Genomic DNA, 15,442 nt, shown 5'->3' on the forward strand with positions numbered 1-15,442 from the left:
ATTTCTAGGCTTTCCTCTCTAGCTCTTTCTCTTCTTCTCCCTTTTCCCAAAACTTGTCTGTTGTACGTGAAACTGCTTTCTGACTATTCTTTTTCCTAACTCCCCCAAACTATAACTCCCCCTATTACATTAAACTCCCTTAATTTTTATTAAATTCTAATTAACTCCCTAATTTCTAAAATAATACTAATTTCCACTTATTTTAATTATTATTATAATAAACTATATAATAAAATGCACACACCACATAAATCACCAAAAATCATATAAAATCACATTTGAGACTCCACATAATTAAAAATAAAATAAAATAGTAACTAGGGCGTTACAGACAACAACCTAACACAAATGCTGGTGCGAATGCTGAAGCCAGGATGTTGGAGACTTTCATGAAGAAGAACCCTCCGACTTTCAAAGGACGTTATGACCCTGATGGAGCCCAGACGTGGCTTAAGGAGATTGAGAGGATTTTCCGGGTTATGCAGTGCACTGAAGATCAGAAGGTGCGGTTTGGTACTCATCAGCTAGCCGAGGAAGCTGATGACTGGTGGGTTGCTCTTCTGCCTACCCTTGGGCAGGAGGGAGCTGTTGTGACTTGGGCTGTTTTCAGGAAAGAGTTCCTGAGAAGATACTTTCCGGAAGATGTTCGCGGGAAGAAGGAGACCGAGTTCCTTGAGTTGAAGCAAGGAAACATGTCTGTGACAGAGTATGCTGCCAATTTCGTGGAGCTGTCAAAGTTCTACCCGCACTATACTGCTGAGAATGCTGAGTTCTCGAGATGCATCAAGTTCGAGAACGGTTTGAGGCCCGACATCAAGAGGGCGATTGGATACCAACAGCTGAGAGTTTTTCAGGATTTGGTTAATAGCTGCAGGATCTACGAAGAGGATACGAAGGCTCACTACAAGGTAGTGAATGAGAGAAAGGGGAAGGGACAGCAGAGTCGTCCTAAGCCGTACAGTGCCCCTGCTGATAAAGGGAAACAGAAGATGTCGATGTTAGGCGGCCTAAGAAGAAGGATGCTGCAGAGATTGTGTGTTTCAATTGTGGTGAGAAAGGCCACAAAAGCAACGTCTGCCCTGAGGAAATCAAGAAGTGTGTCCGGTGTGGCAAGAAAGGTCATGTTGTAGCTGATTGCAATCGTACGGACGTTGTGTGCTTTAATTGCAATGGAGAGGGTCATATTAGTTCACAGTGTACTCAGCCTAAGAGGGCGCCAACTACTGGTAGAGTCTTTGCTTTGACTGGTACTCAGACAGAGAACGAAGATCGTTTGATCAGAGGTACTTGCAATATTAATAATACTCCTTTAGTTGCTATTATTGATACTGGTGCTACGCATTGTTTTATTGCTTTCGATTGTGTTTCTGCTTTGGGTCTTGATTTGTCTGATATGAATGGAGAGATGGTTGTCGAAACTCCAGCTAAGGGTTCGGTGACTACTTCTCTCGTATGTTTGAAATGTCCTTTGTCTATGTTTGGTCGTGATTTCGAAATGGATTTAGTTTGTCTACCTTTGAGCGGTATGGATGTGATTCTGGGTATGAACTGGTTAGAGTACAACCACGTTCTTATTAATTGTTTTAGCAAGTCAGTGCATTTCTCTTCCGTCGAAGAGGAAAGTGGTGCAGAGTTTTTATCTACTAAGCAGCTGAAGCAACTGGAACGCGACGGTATCTTGATGTTTTCGTTAATGACTACTTTATCTATTGAGAATCAAGCAGTGATTGATAGGTTACCGGTGGTGTGTGATTTTCCTGAAGTTTGAGTTTTCAATTGATCTTGTTCCTGGAACGAAGCCGGTCTCGATGGCACCTTATCGTATGTCTGCTTCTGAGTTATCTGAGTTGAAGAAACAGTTGGAAGACTTGCTTGAGAAGAAGTTTGTTAGACCGAGTGTTTCACCTTGGGGAGCGCCGGTTTTGTTAGTAAAGAAGAAAGATGGTAGTATGAGGCTATGTATTGATTATCGACAGTTGAACAAGGTAACTATCAAAAATAGGTATCCACTTCCGAGAATTGATGATTTGATGGATCAGTTAGTGGGTGCACGTGTTTTCAGCAAGATTGATTTGAGGTCAGGTTATCATCAGATTAAAGTAAAGGATGAAGATATGCAGAAGACAGCTTTCAGAACGCGTTATGGTCACTATGAATATAAAGTTATGCCTTTTGGTGTTACCAATGCACCTGGAGTGTTTATGGAGTATATGAATCGCATCTTCCATGCATTTTTGGATCGGTTTGTGGTTGTGTTTATCGACGATATTTTGATTTACTCCAAGACTGAAGAAGAACATGCTGAGCATCTGAAGATTGTTTTGCAAGTGTTGAAAGAGAAGAATTTTTATGCTAAATTGTCTAAGTGTGAATTCTGGTTGAAAGAAGTGAGTTTTCTAGGCCATGTTATTTCTGGTGATGGTATTGCAGTGGATCCGTCTAAAGTTGAAGCGGTATCACAGTGGGAGAAAGTTGATGTAAAGTTTGTGGACTTGTTGGTTGCTAGAGATCAGACTGAAGACAGTGATTTTAAAATCGATGATCAAGGTGTGTTGAGATTCCGAGGAAGAATTTTTATCCCAGACAATGAAGAGATTAAGAAGATGATTCTTGAAGAGAGTCATAGAAGTAGCTTGAGTATTCATCCGGGAGCTACGAAGATGTATCATGATCTAAAGAAGATTTTCTGGTGGTCTGGTTTGAAACGAGATGTGGCACAGTTTGTGTATTCCTGTTTAGTTTGTCAGAAGTCGAAAGTTGAGCATCAGAAACCTGCTGGAATGATGGTACCTTTAGACGTGCCAGAATGGAAATGGGATAGTATATCCATGGATTTTGTGACGAGTTTGCCGAATACTCCTAGAGGGAGCGACGCAATTTGGGTTATTGTTGATAGGTTGACGAAGTCGGCTCATTTTCTACCGATTAATATTAGTTTCCCCGTTGCCCAGTTGGCAGAGATTTATATCAAGGAGATTGTGAAGTTGCATGGTGTTCCTTCGAGCATTGTGTCAGATAGAGATCCAAGATTTACTTCTAGATTTTGGAAAAGTTTGCAAGAGGCCTTGGGTTCGAAGTTGAGATTGAGTTCGGCGTATCATCCACAGACAGATGGTCAGTCGGAGAGGACAATTCAGTCGCTAGAGGATTTGTTGAGAATTTGTGTTCTTGAGCAAGGAGGAACTTGGGATAGTCATCTTCCGTTGATCGAGTTCACATATAATAATAGTTATCATTCTAGTATTGGAATGGCACCGTTCGAGGCTTTGTACGGTCGGAGATGCAGAACTCCGTTGTGTTGGTTTGAATCAGGAGAAAGAGTGGTCTTAGGACCAGACATTGTTCAGCAAACTACTGAGAAAGTTCAGATGATCCAAGAGAAAATGAAGGCGTCGCAGAGTCGACAAAAGAGTTATCATGATAAGCGTAGAAAAGATCTTGAATTTCGAGAAGGCGACCACGTGTTTTTGAGAGTCACTCCTATGACTGGTGTAGGACGTGCTTTGAAGTCGAAGAAGTTGACCCCGAAGTTCATTGGTCCGTATCAGATATTGGAAAGAGTTGGAACGGTGGCTTACCGAGTGGGTTTACCGCCGCATCTTTCGAATTTGCACAACGTTTTCCATGTGTCGCAACTTCGAAAGTATGTTCCGGATCCATCTCATGTGATCCAAAGTGACGATGTGCAAGTTAGAGACAACCTTACGGTAGAGACTTTACCGGTGAGGATTGATGATCGTAAAGTGAAGACGTTGAGAGGCAAGGAGATATCTCTCGTGAGAGTCGTTTGGTCGGGAGCGACTGGTGAAAGCTTGACGTGGGAGCTTGAGAGTAAGATGCTGGAATCTTATCCAGAATTGTTTGCTTGAGGTAAATTTTCGAGGACGAAAATCTTTTAAGTGGGGGAGAGTTGTAACGCCCACTTTCGTTTAATCATTATTTAATCGAGTTTAGGTGATTATATTATATTTATATAATATATGTATGATTTTGATATGTTTTGATAAATTGTGGTGATTTTGGTGATTTGATTGATGACGTGTTAGGTTATGAATTTTGGAGGATTTGATAAGATTAGAGAATTTATTTTATTGTTAAATAAAATAAAGATTTGAAAAATATTTGAAAAATATTTAGTTGAGGGCTGTTTTGATATTTTAGATAGTTTTGGGGGAGAAAGTGAGATAAGATAAGTTATTAGAAAGAGGTATAAATAGGAGAAGACCTAATATTTTAGAAACTCATTGTACGTGAAAACTTTTGGAAAAGGGAGAAAAAGCTTAGAAGGGAGAAGAGCATAGAGAGAGCTGCGATTTCTTCATAACCAGGTAAGGGTGAGACTAATAACTCAGTATTGTTAATTGAATGTGATCCTGATGATTAGTTAACAAGAATTAGGAGTGAATTGGAGAAAACGAAAACTAGGTCAAAACCTTAGAATTGATGATCAAACGGTGAGAATTGGTTTAATTGATGTAGAAAGTGTCCCTAGACCTTAGATAATGTTTAGGACGAACTTTGGAATCAAAAACAAGCTTAGAACCATGTGAAACGTCGAGTTTTTGTGAATTTAGGAAGTCTGGCCGTAGCGACATTCATCGCTCGCCACGGCGAGCTATGAATCTCGCCTCGCGAGTGATGAACATTCATCGCTCGCCTCGCGAACCCTGTTTCCTCGCCTCGCGAGTTGTGCAATGCAGCTCGCCATAGCGAGCGACCTTACTCGCCATAGCGAGCTAAGGCAGAGTGCATGTTAGATTTTGTGTTTCGACCTTTTTAGTTGGACCTTGAATGCCTTAGTGTGCCTGAACATACCTAGTAATGATTAGGAATGAATGTAGGGCAAGATTAGACCCAGAACAACTTTAGTTTGGGAATTGTTTAGTACTCGCCATGGCGAGCAAGAACCCTCGCCTCGCGAGCACCTCCAGCCTTGAGTGTTGTGAGTGTTTGTGCGATTTGTGTCGCACGTTTTGATCAAGAGCGAACCCCCTTATGATAATAAGACCTAATGATGACGTTAAATGCAGTCTGTAAGCTGTTTAAGATATGTTGATATTGATTGAGTATGATTAAGGTATTGTATATTTATGTAAGATATGGAAGTTTAATTATGAAATAATTGATGTGCTATTGATATAATGATATCATCCTGTTATGTGACTCGATTATGCTGCTGCTGTTATTTAACTAAGTGCATTGTATGTATTTATATATGATGAAATGATGACGTTTAGCTCCAAATTGTTGGATGCATGTTGATATGTTGATTACGATGTTTTGTTCATAAGAGTCCATGCATAGCATCTCATTGAGCTTAGTCCTCACCACGTTTATTAGGAGCTTTGTCCTCCGCACGATTATTAGGAGCTTTGTCCTCCGCACGATTAAAGTATATTAATACTTATGATGACGATTGGTACCACATGCATATAAGGAGTCTAAGAGCATTGTCACATTGTCATGTCCATAATGCTATGTTGTTGATGACGGTTGAATAAGTGAATACGTGATATTGTTGAATATATGAATACGTGATACTTGTTATTTGAATATGCAAAGTTATCCAAGAATGATTATGATGTTAGTGTTAATTATGATTCGAATTACTTTGATTAGCATTATTTTGTTATGAAATCTCACCCCTTCTGCTTGAAAATGTTGCCCTTCGTATGGGTAACTTGCAGGTGATCGTGCTTAGTGTGCAGTTGCTTCTGTGAGTGGCCTTGCCTCACTGTGTCGTCTAGGTCGCTCTGATACGTAACGGGATGGGGTTTATGTTTATGCATGCTTCATTCTCTTACGTGACTAATATGTTATTTTTATAATGTTATGGATTCTGATTATGAACTTTTGATGGGGCCTGCGTGCCAAAACGTTTTATGAATTATGATTATGATTTTCCGCTGCAATGTTTAAGATATTGGTTAAATTATTATTTAACTGTTTTGGATTATGTTTTATGTGATATCCCGTTGTTTATGATGCTTACTCTGATAAATGTTTTTAAGAATTTTTATGTTGGGAAAACGGGGTGTTACAATGTCCGTGGAAAGAAAGAGATCGAGTTTCTTAAATTGAAATAGGGAGATATGTCTGCAACTGAGTATGCTGCAAAATTTGTGGAGCTTGCTAAATTCTATCCACATTATACTGCTGAGACTGTTGAGTTCTCAAAGTGCATAAAGTTTGAGAATGGTCTGCGTGGTGATATTAAGCGAGCCATTGGTTACCAAAAGATCAGACAATTTTCTCGAATTGGTGAGCAACTGTAGAATTTATGAGGAGGATACCAAAACTAATTATAAGGTTATGAGTGAGCGGAGGAACAAAGGTCAGCAAGGTCGTCTGAAACCCTACAGTGCTCTTGCTGACAAAGGGAAGCAAAAATTTAATGATGAGAGGAGACCTAAGAGAAGGGATGTTCTGTTGGAACAAAATGTGTTTTACAATAAACCTTAATGAGTTTTGATGATAACAAGGTATTAAAAATTGTCAATTGGTTATTGCTAATAATTGTTCAAGTGTACAGGACCAAAGGCAAGTCAATGAATTTCAATAGGTCTAGGAAGAACAATGGAGAGCAAAGGAATTCGAAGCATCTGAAGAAAACTGCGTCTGAAGCTAAGAAGTGCTTCTGAAGTATCAAGTGCCTCTGAAGTGATGACGTCATCAGAAGCAGAAGCTCATCAGAAGCAGAAGGTCATCAGAAGCAAGGTTTTCATCAGAAGCGAAATCATCACCAGAAGTTACATTTGATCAGTAAATTTCAAACTGAAGATTCAAAGTAGCTGTTTAACATTTCAACCTCGTCTAAGAAGAACGAAGAATTGAAAGGGAGGTATCAACGGTCATTTGGAGAGCACTGAGTACTTGTCCTTCGTTAACAGAGTTGACAAAGTACAAGTGTACAACCAAAACCTCCACTACTCTGTTTTCGTCCACGCTACAAGACAAGACAACAACTATGCCTGCAGAATTGTTCCTTCAAGATGGGAATGAATTTGAAGTTAATTCTTCAAAGGACTACACCCAAATCATGCAAAGGATTACTGGTGGATGATCAAAGGAACTCAACGACTCTTTAGACGTGGTAATCATCTCAACGTCTCTTTCACGCCTCTATATAAAGGGGTGAAGACTTGAAGATTGTAGATAGAGATATACAAGTTAAAAAGCGCCAAAACTCTGTCAATTTGATTCTACAAAGCACATTGAATTTCTGCACTGATTTGATACATCTTAGAAATTCACAAGTCTAGAGTCTTTATTGTATTGTATTGTGAACACCACTGATTGTATATCAAGTGTTCAAGTCAAACATATTTCCCTGTATTTTTGTTTGATCAGAAGACTCTTGCCTGCGTGCTTGAGCATTAGAAGACTCTTGCTTAGTGCTTGAGCATTGGAAGACTCTTGCCTGTGTGCTTTAGCATTTTGAGAAGTCTCATACTTAGAGAGTATTGAGCATTTGTAATCTTTGTGATTATAGTGAAATCTCCTTGGAAGTGCAAGGGGGACTGGACTACTTCCGATTTGTGGAAGGAACCAGGATAACTGCTTGTGTCTTATTCTTCTTTTCTCTGCTTTGATCTTTTCCGCTGCATATCTGATTCTGGTCATTACATCAGAAGCATTCCCAAACTGCGTCTGAAGTATTATCAGAAGAAGTATTTTTTTTTTTTTAGAGAAAAAGAAAACACAATTCAACCCCCACTTCTTGTGTTTTTCTCACCTTCATGTTCCTACTGAGATTGTTTGCTACAAGTGTGGTGAGAAGGGCCACAAGAGTAATGCTTGCAATGGTGATGAGAAAAAGTGCTTTCGATGTGGGAAGAAAGGGCATACGATAGCGGAATGCAAGCGTGGTGATATTGTTTGCTTCAATTGTGACGAAGAAGGTCATCTTAGTTCGCAGTGCAGGAAGCCTAAGAAGGCTCAGACAGGTGGAAAGGTGTTTGCATTGACTGGTACGCAGACAATTAATGAGGACCGACTTATTAGAGATACTTGTTTCTTTAATAGTACTCCTTTAATTGCTATTATAGACCATGGTGCTACACATTGTTTCATTGCTATTGATTGTGCATATAAGTTGGGTCTGATTGTCAGGTATGAGTGGAGAAATGGTTGTTGAAACTCCAGCTAAGGGTTCAATAACTACTTCTCTTGTTTGTTTGAGTTGTCCTTTGTCTATGTTTGGTAGAGATTTTGAAGTTGATCTTGTATGTTTGCTGTTGTCGGGTATGGATGTAATTTTTGGGATGAACTGGTTGGAGTATAACCATGTTCATATCAACTGTTTTAGTAAGACAGTGCATTTTTCTTTTGCTGAGGAAGAGAGTAAAGTTGAGTTCTTGACTACTAAACAGCTAAAGCAGTTAGAACGTGATGGGATCTTAATCTTTTCCTTGATGACATACTTGTCATTGGAGAATCAGGCTGTGATTGATAGATTGCCGGTTGTGAATGAATTTCCAGAGGTTTTTCCTGATGAGATTCCTGATGTGCCGCCAGAGAGGGAAGTTGAATTTTCAATTGATCTTATTCCGGGTACGAAGCCTGTGTCGATGGCGCCTTACCGTATGTCGGCGTCTGAGCTAGCTGAGTTGAAGAAACAGTTGGAGGATTTACTTGATAAGAAGTTTGTAAGACCGAGCGTTTCACCTTGGGGAGCGCCGGTGTTGTTGGTTAAGAAGAAAGATGGTAGCATGAGATTGTGTATAGATTACCTTCAGTTGAATAAAGTGACAATAAAGAATAGGTATCCACTTCCGAGAATTGATGATTTAATGGATCAGTTAGTGGGTGCACGCGTGTTCAACAAGATTGACTTGAGGTCGGGTTACCATCAGATTAAAGTGAAAGAAAAAGATATGCAGAAAACGGCCTTTAAGACACGATACGGGCATTATGAATATAAAGTGATGCCTTTCGGTGTTACCAATGCGCCTGGTGTGTTTATGGAGTACATGAATAGAATTTTCCATGCTTATTTGGATCAATTTGTAGTTGTGTTTATTGATGACATCTTGATTTATTCTAAGACTGAAGAAGAGCATACAGAGCATTTAAAGATTGTATTGCAAGTGTTGAAAGAAAAGAAGTTGTATGCCAAGTTGTCCAAATGTGAATTCTGGTTAAGTGAAGTAAGTTTTCTTGGCCATATCATTTCTGGTAGTGGTATTTGTAACACCCCGTTTTCCCAACTTGAAATTTTTTGCATAAATCAGAGTAAAACAACTAAACAAGATGCTACACTTCTTTCAAATATGAATATAGTAAAATTACTATTTATTTCAATCATCATATGTCATCAAATTAAATCTCATTGCAGCGGAAAACAACTAAGTTCAACATCATGTTGGCACAACGGCTCAACTTAAACAACTTAATTAAAATCCAGTTTAAACAAAACTTCAACATAAAATCATGATAAATACGTAACACATGGAAAACAAGCAAATCCCCATCCCGTTACATATCAGAGCGACCCTAAGACGACGACACGTGAGAGAGTCATCTCACTTCAACAGCTATTCTTGATTTCAACAGCTATAATTCATCAAATGCATTTAACAACTTAAGTTTCATCAATTAATAACATTAACTCTTCATATAATACTTCATTAAATCATCGATCAACTTCTAGTCATCATTAATATCATATTCATCACCTCATATACATTCATCATATAATAACATAATCATCACATCATAGCATCATCATGTAATAGCATAATCATCACATCATAAACATCATCATAATATAACATAAGCATCACATCATAAACATCATCTTATAACATCATATACTTCACATCATAAACATCATCATATAACAACATAAACAACAACGATTAATAAATATTAATACTTAACATAGTTCTTCATTAAAAACTCATTGATAAATTACAACTTAACGACAACGACAATGCGACTTCAACAACTTAAACTCGACAAATGCAACTTCAACTTCTTAATCATGCAAGTGGTACCAACCAGGGCATCAAGCCCCCAACGTATTGAGCGTAAATAGGCTCACAAGACATCAAGCACTCAACATATTGAGCATAAATAGGCTCACAGGGCATCAAACCCTCAACTTACAGGGTATCAAGCCCTCAACATAATATGTATAAATATACATTATAGGCCATCAAGCCCTCAACTTAAATGAGTATGCATGGACTCAACGTCTTACAACTTAAACAACTTAGACATCTCATATGACTCCAATAATTTGGATCAACATCTTACAACTTAAACAACTTAGACCAACATTTTCATCCTAATCACGACAGTAATGCAGCACCATTAAATAATATGCAGCAAGTCAACATCAACGGTAATCATCCAATATAACCATTACAACTTCATATTAACATCTTTCACAACATAGCATCATTAATAATAACAACTTGAAAGGTATAACAACATTATTTTCTATATCATACCTTTTCCACATAAATATATGTAACTCAAATTATTCAACAACATTCACATAATATATGTATTTCAAATTATCCAACAAAGATATTCACGTCAAACCAAATTAGATTCATCACAACATAGGTTAAATACTCTTAAACACCCTAGTTTAACTCATAGTACTTCTAGTTTTTAGGTTTAGAATTATTCCTTAAGTTTTGGATTAACTTAGAAACGGTTATGCTGAATTTTCATAAGATTTCACTAAAACCTCCTTGGAGTATTTTCATCATATCTCAAGAACCAAAAATCATTTTCACGTCAAACCAAAGCCACTGGAAAGATAACTCAATTATCTACAACTTTCATGTTTACACCAAAGGCCAATTGAAACCAGAAACGTGTGAAAAAAAATTATACAACTTCAAAACCTAATTTCCAAATTCCCATAACTACAACCCACAACATGCTAAACTCAATTTCAGAATTATACAACTTAGAATTAGAGAAAGTTAGTCCCACCCTTACCTTAAATTAGATGATCAGACTCTACAAGATTGCTCCTCTTCTCACAAGATTCTTCTCTTCTCTGACTTCTCTCTTCTCTTGGTTTTCTCCCTTTTTCTCCAAAAACAGGTTTCACGTAATCCTTGTTTTCTAATTCTAACTCTTCCCTTTTATATAAATCCTTAACCTACTTATTTTCTCTTATTTCCAAATTTGCCCTCCAAGTCTCAATATTCTATTCTAATATATATATATATATATATATATATATATATATATATATATATATATAATATTTCTATAAAAAATAACAAATATATTTTTATAACATATATATTTCTACACCAAATAAGAAATATATTTCTACACTAGATAACATATATATTTCTACACCAAATAACATATATATTTCTAAACCAAATAACATAATATTTCCACACCAAATAACGTAATATTTCCACACCAAATAACATATATATTTCTATACCAAATAACATATATTTTTCTACACCAAATAACATAATATTTCCACTTATTCCACTAAACTCTTCTAATTTCCAAAACAGCCCCCACAACTTAATCTTATTTTATTTTCAAATCTTATTCTATTAAATAATAAAGTAAGCCACTTAATAAATCAACAACACATCACAAAAATCATATAAATCACATAACTCATAAAAATAGACTCTAAACTCAATAAAATAAATAAATATTAAAATAGGGCGTTACAATATTGCAGTAGACCCATCAAAAGTTGATGCAGTATCACAATGGAAAACTCCGAAGTCAGTTACAGAGATTAGAAGTTTTTTGGGTTTGGCTGGTTATTACCGCAGGTTTATAGAAGGATTTTTGAAGTTGGCACTTCCATTGACTCAGTTGACCTGTAAAGGTAAAGCATTTGTGTGGGATGCTCAGTGTGAGAATAGTTTCAATGACTTGAAGCAACGGTTGACGACGGCTCCAATTTTAATTTTACCGAAGCCAGATGAACCTTTTGTTGTATATTGTGATGCGTCCAAGTTGGGCTTAGGTGGTGTACTTATGCAAGATGGCAAAGTGGTAGCTTATGCTTCGAGACAATTGAGAATTCATGAGCGGAATTATCCTACGCATGATTTGGAGTTGGCTACGGTGGTTTTTGTGTTAAAAATTTGGAGACATTATTTATACGGTTCCAGATTTGAGGTGTTTAGTGATCACTAAAGTTTGAAATATTTATTTGATCAAAATGAATTAAATATGAGGCAACGAAGGTGGCTTGAGTTGTGTTAGCCAATATTTGTGAAAAGGGTATCATTTAAATACGGTCAAAGAGTTTGACCTAAGGAGATGGACTTGACCTTACGAAATTCTATCGAATATACGTTCGTGGCGAGAATTGAAGATGCTAGTTCCGGTTCGATGGGCGGAAAGGTTATCGAAAAGTAGTTATCTTTGTGGATAAGGACAAAATATAGTAACGGCTATATTCGATATTCAAATCGAATGGCTATGGCTAGGTAGTTATTATCCTATTTGTATAAATAGTAGTTTTTCTTAGGAAAAACAGGTCACAATTCAATCATACTAAAAACTTACACTAAATACTGTCCGTATGGAAGCGACAAACGAGTCACAAGTTGCAAAGTATGAACATGTGCACCAATTTTCATTAAGTCAATGCAATTTCAATACATTTCTTTAAACATCTTTGCAATTTACTTAATCATTTTAAGTATTTTCTTTACTGTCATTCGCACCAAACTTCGATTGGATTCAACTGCGTTGGATTCGATTATCTTTATTTTATTCTTGTTTTTATCAAAGTTCTTTAAGAACAAGTGTTACGTCTGAAAAGGATAATAAAAGCACAATATGCTCTTAAGATTTACTGGTTGATCTTGCAAGTAAACATTTTTGAAACCAGTGATTGTTTACCAAATTTCATTGTAAACAAATTGGCACGCCTAGTGGGACCTTTTGTGCTTTTACTATTAAATTTTAGAATCCTAAAACGTTTGGTCTGCGTTGTGCATGCGTTTGAGGAATAATAAATTACTGCCTGCAATGACGCGTCCTCCTCCCATTCTAGGCGCAGCGGCATCGAACGCCGCTTCCACATCAGGAACAGCGACCAATCCACCAGTACCGACAGGATCTACGCAACCTAGCCCGACTAGTAGTACGACTCAAGTAATAGAGCCTGTATACACCCTAGCGGATGATAATGTGACTTCACAAACGTCACAGGCCAGCACGTCGAATACGATGGCCAACACCACTTCTCGAGCCATTCCAGCGGTTACGACGGTCGGGCAAACTACCCAGGCTGCAGAAAGTACGTTTTCTCAAAGGTTTCTCAATCTTGGCAACGGTGGAAGAGGATCCTATGGTATACCAACCTCTTCGATGCTGATGAGATAAAACCGCAAGTGCACGGTTCTATCGAAGTAGTAAAAATAGAGTATCGTTCCGACAGGGAGTTAGGAATTTAATTGACTTTTAGATAATGATTAGACTAAAGATTTATAAGGTAGAAAAGTTTGGGTTTTTAATTAAAATCAAATAATAAAGTAAAAGATAAAAGCCTTGCGGTTATTGGTTCATCCTAACGACAAGTCCTTCTCAAACCAAACTATTAAACTTATAACTTTATGTTAGACCTAATTTCTCAAGACAGTTACTCTTTTGTTCCTCTAGCAACCAAGCCTATTTCGTTGACTTGATTACTATTAGATTTTGGTTCCTCTAACAACCAAGCCTATTTTGCTGACTTGATTGTTATTAGTTCCCTTGAAGATCGAAACTATATGTCTCAAAGATTGCAAAGCCTATTTCGCTGACTTTGCAATCCTTGTCTAAATTCACTTGTTCGAATATCAAAGCTCCACTTTAGTTTTATGAATTGATATTTGAGATGATGGATAAACAATTATCAAACCCTCCACTTTCGTTTCCACAGTTTGATAATGGTTGATCCATGTTAAAGCGGTGAATTTAGATAAGGAATTAGGGTTACATAAGATTAAGGTTTAAAGCTTGGTTTGATTAGGGTTATGTCATTAGACTTATCCAACAATCCCAAGACAAGAGAAGTCTACTCACTGACGTTCATTGTAGACAAGGAGAAGAAGAGAGAAAACATAAAAGTAAATAGCAAGAAAGTAAAATGAACTTTTATTAGAAAGACAATTGTCACATATTGCATTCCAAGAAAAGATGATTATTTGTGATGGATGGTGTTATACCCTGATTTTGGACCTAAAAATACTCATTCAAATTTATTTTCTACTACTGATAATTGTCAATTTACTGTTGTTTTACTCTAAACCTTTACTTTGTTTATCTACACCTTTTACTGTCTCTATCTCAAAGTATTTTCAATTGTGATTTTGTCTGTGATTTTCTTGCATAAAACCATCCAAAGTGTCCTTTCTTGTGTTACAAGTCATTAAAAAAGTCTCTCTGAATCATTGCTTTGTTTTCTTGCACTTTAATTCAAATATTTGCAAAAATCATACAAGAAGGGTATCTTGGTCATTTCCTGCAGTGGAACCCATTTTAGTCCCTGTGATTGTCTCTGAGTCTTTTCAACTTGTTTTATAAATCATTGTTGAGTTTTTGTTAAAAAAAAAAATCATTTCAAAAATTGCATCTGAGTCAGTTTGAGTCAGTTTAGTCCCTAGGGGCATTTTGGTCTTTTCCCATCAAAATTTCGACAGAGAGGTATTTTAAAATACCTCATTTTTGTAATTGGTCCATTTTAGTCCTTTTGTTGATTTTATTTTAGATTTCACTTTACGTTTTGTCCAATTTACCAATTTCTAGTCCAATTTTATTTTTATTGCATTTTGGCCCCTGAGACAGTTTCTAAAATTGCATTTTGGTCCCATTTTTTTTTAAAATTGCATTTTTTTTTTTACAATTGCAGATTAGTCCTTCAAGTTTATTATTTTGCAGAAAGGTCCCAAGTCACAAATTGTACAAGGCCGAGCCATTTCAAGTTCAAGTACAAGTGTCACCATTTCACTGGTCCAAAGGCACACTTGGCAGCTTATAAATAGTGCACAGTGTCAGAAGAAAAAAGGATCCCATTCATTACATGCCACATCACAAACAGAGAAGAATGTTCTCTCTCTTGTCAGTTAGGATCAAAAACAGAAAATTCACCAAGAACACAAGAACAAGTTCAAACCCTAAATTTTCCAGAACCAAATCCATGAAAAAATTCGTCAATTCTCATAGATTCATTGATGAATCTTCATCACTGAATTGACTCCTCTGCAATTCAAGGCACGAATTCCTCACCGGAGGCGAGGAACTCCAGCACCGATCACAAAGTCAGAGGAAGGAGAAGAAGAAGGAAAGAAATGGAGAAATTGAACCGGTAAAGAAGAAGAAATCAAATCAATGAAAGAATCACCGATTTATTTTCGGTTCCGAGCACCAAATCATCAAACAGAACGAGAATAAAGTGTTTTCGAAGAATCTTGCTCGAAATCTCCGATTAAAACCAGAG

The sequence above is a fragment of the Medicago truncatula genome, chromosome 7 (assembly GCF_003473485.1).
Source record: "Medicago truncatula cultivar Jemalong A17 chromosome 7, MtrunA17r5.0-ANR, whole genome shotgun sequence".
NCBI lineage: Eukaryota > Viridiplantae > Streptophyta > Magnoliopsida > Fabales > Fabaceae > Medicago > Medicago truncatula.